This window comes from Salvia splendens, chromosome 12, assembly GCF_004379255.2.
Source record: "Salvia splendens isolate huo1 chromosome 12, SspV2, whole genome shotgun sequence".
NCBI lineage: Eukaryota > Viridiplantae > Streptophyta > Magnoliopsida > Lamiales > Lamiaceae > Salvia > Salvia splendens.
In genome coordinates, this window is record NC_056043.1 from 24,297,556 (window position 1) to 24,308,065 (window position 10,510).

Below are 10,510 nucleotides of genomic sequence, written 5' to 3' on the forward strand. Positions count from 1 at the left end.
CCCTTCAGCTCCGAGATTTCCTCCGTCTTGCAATTTTCCTCCACAATGCTCACTTCTTCGCCAGTTTCCTCGGACATGTGATTGTCCTCTTCTTTTCCTGGACCTGGCGAAATTCTTCTACACACCTGGCTTAAAACGTGTGTTAGACCCAGTAAATCCATGAATTTATCCCCTAGACCTATGCATGAAATTAGCCTTATCAAACTGCTCACACTTAAACCATGCTTGTCCTCAAGGATAAAAGACAAGAAAAAGAAATAAGGCGAATTTCAATGCACGGTTCCCAAGAACGACTATACAAGCAAAACACAAACAAAGCACCAACTCCTAGACCTAGACAACTACAGACTCACAAAAGAAAACAACATACAAGGAAAAACAAAATACAACAGATAAGCATGAACTAGTTTCAACTTTTAGGCGACCGTCCCCACAAGCTTAAGTTCTATCCGATCGTCTACAGTCTTCAAATCCTCCCCCTTCCTTCTTCTACCTAAACGATCTGTCAGTTTGTCAAGATAGCCTATTGATTTCCCAGCAGTTAGGTTTGCTCGATCACTCATTCCTCACCAGGGATGTTAGGATCGAAACGCTCCAAAGTTAAAGTTACACCACTGATGCGTCGGGTTATGAGAGTTTCTCCTTCTTACTACTCCTTTTCCCTATTGATTTCCTGGGTCAGGTTGCGATTGCATTACTACCCTATTTTTTATATATATATTTTTTTCTTTTTCTATATATATATATCCCTTTTTTCCCTGGACTTTGTCCAGCTAATACCTCCTTTTCCTGTTCTATATATTTTTTTTCCCCTGGACTTCGTCCAGCTTATACCTCATTTTCCTGGACTTCGTCCAGCTTATACCTCCATAACCCATTTTTTCTCCTTTATACTCTACTCCCTAAGCATCAAGTGGCATCCTATTTTTACATGTTAGCTCAAAGTATTTAGGCTTATAACTCACTCTTATAGTAGGGCTGCACAGCTAGGTTATCTAAGACCTTTTCTATCATCCTTACTTCATTCAGACCGCTTTTAGTTTATTAAGGAAAAAGGCTCAAAGTTGACATGTATCCTATCTTCAATCGCTCTCACTAAGGGAATCTTGCCTTATTTTCTCACTAGCTCATGCAACACACAAAAACGCTAGACCTAGAGACTCTAAGACTCCTATTTACAAAAACAAATACTGCACTTACTCCCTCCCCCTCCCACATCACTCAAGTGTGTCCCCAAGCTATCCTAGTGAAGTGGGGAAATAGGGAAGTATGAACAGCAAAAAACAGACCAAACAACACAAACAAACAACCAACGTGCATAAAACAAAACAAACTCCTCACACTTAGACCGTACAACGGGCTAAGTGGGAGAAGGCGCAACAAACAAAACATGCAAAAACAGAACAACCCCTTCTCACACTTAGACCAAGGATTGGGCTAAGTGTGGGAAGGTGCAACACATATATACAAAATAGAGCATGCTGGTCACAGACAAACACAAACAGAAAAGGAAGGAAAAACAAAAAATAAAAGAAGGAAAAGTAAAAGTTATTGGCTCTGGGGGGGGTCAATTCGGGGTCTGGCCCACGCGGGAGCCAGACTTGGGCGGGGCGGATGGTTGGGTCACTCTAGCTTTCTTCTTTGCCGGCGAATCCTGCTGTGCTGTCATCTCCTCACTCTGTCTAGGCACTGACTTTCTCACGGTCAAGGGTTTATTCGCGGGCTTTGTCGGCTGGGGAGGCTTCTAGAGAGATAGACTTCCTTGCCCTGGCGATTTAGAAGCACTGCCAGGGTCAGGAAGCAACTTCGGTGCCTCGGGGAACTTCTCTTTAAACCACTTCGCCATCATCATCATCAGCGAGACGGCCTCTGCCATCCTATCAGTGTGCTTGGACGACGTTGCCACAAGATCAGTAATACATCCCTTGAGGGCCACGATCTCCTCTCTGACTTTCCCGACTTCCATTCTTACCTCGGTTACCTTCTTCCTCACTCCTGCGACTTCCTTCCTTACTTCTGCAACATCTTTCTGTACTTCCTCAACATCTTTACGTACTTTCTCAACATCGACACTGTCCTTTACATCCACGACCTCCGATTCCTGCTTCACCTGGACATCCGACCTGCCGACCTCATAAAAGCATACCTCATTCCCATGCATGATTAGAAGCCCCTTGTTGAAGAAATATTCGACATTGAAAACCTCTGGGGGCATGCACATCTCCACATCTCGGCACGATTTGGCTATCTTCAGTATTACGTTGCATTGAAGGTATGCCCCTAGGAGGTGGCATGTGTACATGTGCCTGGAAGGATTGGCGGCCATCTGATGGCAAGCCTGGGCTAGACAGTAACCCAGGTGTACACGGACTCCCTTGGCCATACACCAAGTGAAGTATAGGTCGGCTGCGGTCAAAGCAGCGTTTGCGGTTCCCATCAGATTATAACTAATAAACGTCTGAGCGAAACGCAGGATCCGATTATCAATGTGGTAAGCCTTCAAACAACTTGTTTTAAACTGACCCACCTTCGGGTGGGTTATTAACTCCCAAGCGCTTTGTGGTTTGAAACCCGGGGTGAACTTAGGCGGACCCACCATCCTGTCATTCCAAAAGCCATCATCATCCTGTGTGCGCGATAACAACCCCATGCGGAGCGACCACTCTCGAATGCTCATTTCGTGCTCCTCGTTGAGTACAACAAGTACTCAGCCCTGCATTTTCTTTTAAAAATTTTGCAGGTTGAGCGGGATGTTGCGGTGGATGTTGAGCTGGCTAGAGACCTTAGGATACGTTGTGTCGTCATACATAGGCGTGATCCTTGACTCTCCTTGAACCTTATTTATCCACTGCTATGTTTTAATTTATGTCTTAAGACCGTAAGCTTTTCGTTTTGGTGTTGGGACATGTATGGTGGTGTTAGGATTTAAACGTGCATCTACGTTGTCTTTTGAAAATGGTATTCTCCGAATTTAAGTTAAGTGCTTGTTCTACTTTAGTTTTTAGTTATTATATTTCTTAAGTCTAATTTTTCCCTTTGTCTTTTTAAAAGTATTTTATCTTATGTCTTTTCAAAAAAAAAATATAACCTTAAAATCTTTAAACTAAGTTGTTTTCCTTTCTTCAAATCAATTAAGTTGTTCTTTTTAAATTGTAATCCATGCATGTCGGTCACGATCGCCGCGTTTGTGGTACCCCTTGTATGGGCGGTCGTGACACCATTGGAATCTCTTTTCTTCGCAATTGTTTAACCTGTCGGTCTACAATATTAACTGGTTCCTCTATGTAACTTAGATTCTCAGAAATCTGTATATCAGGATCTTTCAGAACATGGGAAGGATCAGATCGATAACGTCGAAGCATACTGACGTGGAAAACATTATGAATCTGCTCTAACTCTGGAGGTAATGCTAACCTGTACGCTAACGGTCTAACTCTTTCGACAATATCATATGGCCCAATATAACGAGGACTCAGCTTACCTTTATGTCCAAATCGCATTACTCTTTTCCAAGGTGAGACTCGCAAGAAAACTTTATCTCCAACCTCATATTCCATCTCTTTCCGATGCTGATCATAATAACTCTTCTGTCTGTCTTGTGTTGCCTTCAGTCTGCTTTTAATGATATCAATCTTAGAAACAGTTTCCTGGATAATTTCTGGTCCTTCTAGAATCTCCAAGCCTTCTTTGTCCCAATATACCGGACTTCTGCATTTTCTGCCATACAATGCTTCATACGGTGCCATTCCAATACTGTTGTGATATTGGTTGTTGTAAGAAAACTCCATTAGTGGAATATACTTATCCCATGAACCCTGAAAGTCAATAACACAAGCACGAAGCATTTCTTCTAATGTCTGAATAGTTCGTTCTGACTGACCATCTGTCTGGGGATGAAAAGCAGTACTAAAATGTAGTCGGGTTCCCATGGTTGTCTGAAAACTTTCCCAAAATCGGGATGTGAATTGCGGATCTCTGTCTGATACAATGGATATCGGAATACCATGCAAGCGTACTACTTCCCTCACGTACATTTCAGCCAACTGGTCTAACGAACAACCCCATCGTATAGGCAAGAAATGTGCTGATTTAGTTAATCTATCTACAATAATCCAACTAGCATCATTCCCTTTCTGTGTCCTCGGTAAACCCGTTACAAAATCCATCGTGATACGCTCCCATTTCCAAACTGGAATAGATAAAGGTTTCAATAAACCGGCAGGTGCTTGATGTTCTGCTTTTACCTGTTGACACGTCAAACACTTTGAAACAAATTCTGCCACTTCTTTCTTCATCTTTGGCCACCAATAATGTTGCCTCATAGTATGATACATCTTTGTTGTTCCTGGGTGCATTGCATAAGGAGCATTATGTGCCTCATCTAGAATCTCTCGCCGAAGATTGTCGACATCTGGTACACACAGTCTAGTGCCAAACATTAATGTATCATCTTGTAGAATGAACGGTGTGTCTTTACGTTTTCGTACCTCATTAATAAACTCTACAAACTTTTCATCTTTCATTTGAGCATCTTGAATTCGTTGTCTCAACACTGGTCGGATTTCAAGAGTGGCTATTAACCCTTCACTCGTATCTAGTTGTAATCTTACATTCAAACTTCGAAGAGCAATCAATTCTGACAATGGGGTCATCTTCATGTGTGCTACCATACTGCTTGACTTCCGACTTAACGCATCTGCAACAACGTTTGCCTTCCCCGGATGGTATTCAATGGTACAATCATAATCTTTAAGCAACTCCATCCACCGTCTTTGTCTCATATTCAACTCCTTCTGACTCATTAAATATTTTAAACTCTTGTGATCTGTCATGATTCGAAAAGTTTCTCCATATAAATGATGACGCCAAATCTTCAAAGCAAAAACAACAGCGGCCAATTCCAGATAATGAACAGGATATGAAACTTCATGTACTCTTAGCTGTCGTGACGCATAAGCAACAACCTTTCCATTTTGCATCAAAACACAACCAAGTCCCTGCCGAGAAGCATCACTGTACACAATGAATCCTCCTATACCTGTCGGAATAGTCAATATAGGTGTTGTAGTTAATCGATGCTTCAACTCATCAAAACTCTTTTGACATTCTTCACTCCATATGAAAGGGGCATTCTTCCGTAACAATTTTGTCATTGATCCCGCAATAATCGAGAATCCTTCCACAAAATGTAACACCCCGACTTTTTCTACCCTTTTATTGTATTCTTGAAAGGATCGTTTGAAGAATTAATATTTAGCACAACACTAAATATTAATTGTTTGCGTTGAGTGATTTTAATCTTTGTTGGAAACGGGACGACGAAATTGATTAAAGTTTTCCGTGAACTTTAATTAATAGAGAGGAATGAGAGAATGCAAAATATATACTCTTGGGTTTCTCAAATAAAAATTTGAGTACAAATGTTTTTATTAAAAATGGCTTTTGGCCATGACAATCAAAAGGTCCAACAAATAGATAATTATACAAATTTGGGGCTTTGCAACTAAATGAGCCCAAACTAATTTAAATAAATTATGTTGAGCCCAATACTTTTTCCAAAATATGGGAGTAAGCCCAAAGATCTTCTTTTTCTTCTTCTCCTCTTCATGATCGACGGTTTCTTCAAGTGGAGACTCCCCATCTTCAACTTCTCCACTCTCCATCTTCCACCATTAATCCTACAAACCAAAGGTCAACCATTACTTCTTCATGTAACCTCTTCCCTAACTCCTCACAATACACACTTTACAATGAGCAAATTGAGAGAGAGGGAGGGAGCCGAGAGGAGAAGAAGTAGAAGGAATTGTTGCTTCCATTTTGTTTCAACCACAACCAAGTTCAAATTCTTGAGGTATAATCCCTTTCCTAGCCCAAAGCATGAAATGTTAGTAGCTAATTTCATACATTGATTTCATACTTTCACCTTCACAAGCAATTCAAACAATTTAACAACAAAGAACTAATCAAACATCGCCATACTTAATCGAACACATGAAAGAACTTAACTTGGAATGAGAACTTGTCTGGCGGGGCTGCTTTGGGGTTGGTTTCGGGGCTGTTCGGGGTTGTTGAGAATAGTTAATGGGGCTGCCGGATGCTTACGGGGTAGTTTTCGCGCTCGGTCGGGACTACCGGTGGCGATTCGGGGCTGTTTTCGGACTGCCCGACAGTTGGGAATGCCGGAAGGCAGCGGTTCAACGATGACTGCTGATGATGGTCGTCTACCGCGATGGTGAAGAATCTGGACCGCGACGGTACAACAGCGCACAACGGAGCCTGGCGAAGGCTGACCCGAGACAGCAGTTTCGTCTGACAGCAACAGCACTTCCCGACGGTGCGTGTTTGAGCCGCGGGCAGTGAGCAGTGAGCCGCGGGCAGCGAGCAGCGGCGACCGTCCTCCCCTCTCGCTGCAGTGGCGTTCCTGGGTGGAATACGCAGCAGACGGCGACGGGAAGTGAATTGAAGGCGACGAACTTTGGAGCTTCTGCAATTTGGGGATCTTGATTTGGGAAATTCCCTAATTTTGGGATGAAGTAACATCATAGAGGGAGAGGGAGTAAACCGAGAGAGATTGGGGAAGTGGAAGTCAAATTTGGGCCTTTGTTTGGTAAAAGAATTTGGGCCCTTTTTGCCTTGTAAAAAAAATTGAATTGATTGGGCCTCATTCTCTTAATTCTTGTTGGGCTCTTTTCTTTTAATTGGAGGAACAAGATGGGCTAAGTAAATAAATCTTTGGGCCGTCAATTAAATTAATCGCGAGAAATTAATTAATTAATTTCCGAATAATTCGATGTACAAATAATTTTATCCCCAGTCTGAAATAATATAATTGCGAAGAGAAATAGTTGCGATAATTATACGCTTAGAAAATTTTGGAATTTATTTCGATATCATGGAGGGAAATACGAGGAGCCAGCGGAGGAATTTTGGGCGTAAGTGGCCGACCGGCGTCGCACGCGACGCCTTGAGCGGCAGCCAAATAATAAAAAAAAATGTACAAAAATCGAGAAACGTGATAAAAGACTTTAATTAGAGTGCATGCATTCTAAATATCTTGGTTATCGAGATTGATGGGTACTTTATGTATTTTTCGAAAAGGTGGTTCGCACGCACGCTAGAAGTCGGAACGAGGAACTATTTACGGAAATTCTAAGCTTTTGAGGTGGGCTCTATTACTTAAAATCTTTTAAATTGCAATGGTATGTTTATGGAGAGATAATGGTGGTTTGAATGTTATGTCATACCATACTTTATGTTTTGAATTGCCTATCTGATTGTCTACTATGATAATATCCTACTAGACTTTGATGGTTAACGAATTCGGGTCTGACTAGGGAGTGAGTCCCTACTCAGACTAGTGCACTGATGGGGATCGTGAGCCGTCCTTTGTGGTCGGCCGGTCCAGTGATCGAGTTTGTGGCCACATTCTCGTTTCACATGATGGTTCAGATATGGTACATGAATGGGGATGATAATGATATTTGTCTGCAGACAACTTTTTATGGAATGGTTTTAGTGATTCTCGGCCTTTTAAAGTAAAACCCGAGTTTCACTCAATGATGGCTTGACATAACTTAAATGATGAATGTATTTTGGGCATGAGTTCACTGAGTGCATTAAAGTACTCAGCCCCTGCATATGTTTTCCCTATGTGCAGGTTGAGCGGTGACGAGCGCGGTGGGTGTTGAGCATAAAAGTGAAGAATGTCTATCAAATGTCTAGAATATGGTGTGTCTTCATACATAGCATTATTCTACTCTCGAAATGCTTCCGCTAAATATGGTTTCTTTTGAGTTCGTGTATTGTTGGGATATTTTTCATTTGGAGTTGTTGATTGTTGAAATGATACTCTGATTTTATTCGAGCTATTCCCATTTGTTTCGGGCTATGGTTGAGTTGTGTTGTTTTCCCCCTTTCTTCCCCGCTTCTTTAACCCTCCCCTAGTCGCGATCAACCGTGTTTTCTATCCTTAGGAAATGCGGGCGTGACAGAGTGGTATCAGAGCCAGGTTTTTCTTTCCGCTCTGGCCTGAGAGTTTTTTTCAGTCTTAGTCTAGACTCGTTTCGCTAGACTATGAGGTTGTGAATTGAAGGCTCAACATCCCGCTTCGCCACGCTCAACCAAAAAAAAGGTAATATATTTTTTTTTTATGTGAAAGTTTTTATGAGAAAGTTTTGGAGAAAGGAAGACGAGAAAATTTTTGAGAAAGAAAGAGGAGAAAATTTTTATAAGAAGGAGGAAGTAGAATCTTTCTGTGAGGGATTGATTTCGAGTTGAGAAGAGTATTTTATGATGTTTGTGAATAGAGCGAGTTTTGAAGATGAATGATGGAGTGTTTTACATGAAAGATGAAAATTGATAAGTTGTTTTGAGAATGTTGAAATGTTTGAAAAAAAGTGAGTCATTTAAAAATGTTTGTTTCAAACATATATGTGAAGTGCATGAGTGTTTTGTTTGGGATGCAAATGTGTTATGTGTTTATACTTGATTATCTTGAAGTATGAATGGTGTGAAATACGATGGATGTTGAGATATGAGATGATAAAATTTGTTGTGAACTTAGAGTGCCTAAGATGTAGGCCTAGTTGACCACGCGGACCGTAGTTCTAATTTGAAACTCACATATTGCTTTCTCGAGCGATGAAAACGAACTAGAATGGAAAGCGGGGATAAATTTCTAAATTATCGAGATATGAGACGAGAGGATCGAGATTGAGGATGGAGAGCGGTGGACCATGAAACTTTTTTTTTCTCTTTCTTGGAACTACGCAAAACTTTAGAGCATGCTATGTGTGAACCATTTTATCTCTAGTTGGGTAATTAGTATTTCCTGTCATTTTCCCTAAATGATAAGAACAACAAGAATATGATTAAGACCTCAAGAAGAGAAGGATAGTGAGGACTAAATGAAGTTTCAAATGTGCAAGGGGTCGAGACAAGAAGATTTGTTAGACGATGTATCCATGCAACGACGAGAGATTGTAATCACAATGTAAATTAGTATAGTCTATCATGCGTGAGTTGCTAAAAGTGGCGACACGATGGAGACGACCTTTATAGCAGGCAGAGAAGCACATGGAGGGTTAAAATGTTTTAAGAGAATGACTGTTATAATATGCGAGAATATTATGAAGATATGGTTTTTGACTGACTACAATTATTTTGTTGTAATGACGTGATGAATATCAACTTGGAATCCACAGTTTCTTAGAACGATGTTACCATGTTCGGCCTCAGAAAGATGAGCGAACGAGTGCGACTTTCGTAGCTAGAATGAATGATTTTAATCAACAGTACTTACTTGGATTCTAAGAAATTTTTGGAACATTTCAATGAACGGAGAGCCCTTGTCTATTTAAGACCTTGTTTGACTCACAATTCGCAAGTAATGCCCATTATTTCTTTTCCTATATCGAGTCATGACCCACTTTCAGTTCTTGAAAATTGGTTCTTGCCTTCGTAACTTTGGATATCTTGATTAGTAGTCTTTTTTGATTCATCTTTCGTAAGGAAAATATTTTGACCTTATGAGCTTCCGTCATAGAACTTCATTCCTAAAGTTTTTTGCAGTTATGACCTTCAGTATGATCACATCTCCCATACATGTTTCTTCAAAGGATGGAATATTCTTCTTGGGACTTTTTACACCTTTTTATTTCGTAACTATGCATGCGGCAAGTTTTCTTTCTTGCAGAAGTGAAATTCTTTTTAGCTCAGTTTCACTACATATATTGTCCATGCAATGATTTTTTTTCTTTCTCGCAACATCAAGTTAAGGCTATCGTGTTCTTTTTTTTTTCTTAACGTGTTTGATCTAGCTGTTTTTCCTAAAAAGTTCACTTCACGTCGGTTGCAAACCTGTGAATCCATTGATGTGATTTCATTATTCAATAGCATGATGTCGTCGAACCATGATCAGTGCTACTTCATGACATTTGTCTATGCTTCTAAACCCTCCCACGATTGATCATCTCATGTCATGACATGTTTGAGCCATCATTCATTGATGCCGAAATTTTACACATTTGATTTGACAATTGAAATATCTTATTTGGCAACCTACTATGGAATTTGAGACTTAATTCAATTTCATCCTGTTTTCAAGACCTATCTCATATTCTTTCGAGCTCTCATCAGAAGTAAATTCCCAAGCTCTATGGATTTTATTTGATACCGTTTAAACCATTTAATTCTCAGAATGGATGTGTTAAGTTCAATGGGTTTAGTCCTTGCTTTGTTTACAAGCCAATTTTTGCAAGTTTGTGATGAGATCTAAAAGAGTCGAGCTAGAAATGTTGTTCTTGGTTTCTTGATTACTTCTGCAACCTTTCTGATTAAGACACTTTCTGCAGTGTTGCTACAATTTTGAAATCAGTTCATATCCAAGTAAGACTGTTTGATCAATTTTCGAGTTCTTGATACTAGACTTGGAGGAAAGGATGAGGTTGAGCTTTTCAAATGCACACGGGGAATAAGTTTCTCTAATCAGACATGCGTAAAAGTGATACAC

At 40.4% G+C, this 10,510-nt stretch overlaps 1 long non-coding RNA gene across 2 annotated transcripts; it reads right to left on the reverse strand.

Annotated features, from left to right (window-relative positions):
- Window positions 1–5,384: 5,384 nt before the first annotated feature.
- LOC121758043 lies at window positions 5,385–6,586 on the reverse strand. Of its 2 annotated transcripts, none has more exons than XR_006041311.1 (2): window positions 6,007–6,586; window positions 5,385–5,678 (listed from the first exon to the last, which is right to left on the reverse strand). It is a non-coding gene; the product is annotated as an uncharacterized LOC121758043 (long non-coding RNA). The 2 variants fall into 2 exon arrangements; XR_006041312.1 differs by having other exon boundaries at window positions 5,385–5,865.
- Window positions 6,587–10,510: the final 3,924 nt, after the last annotated feature.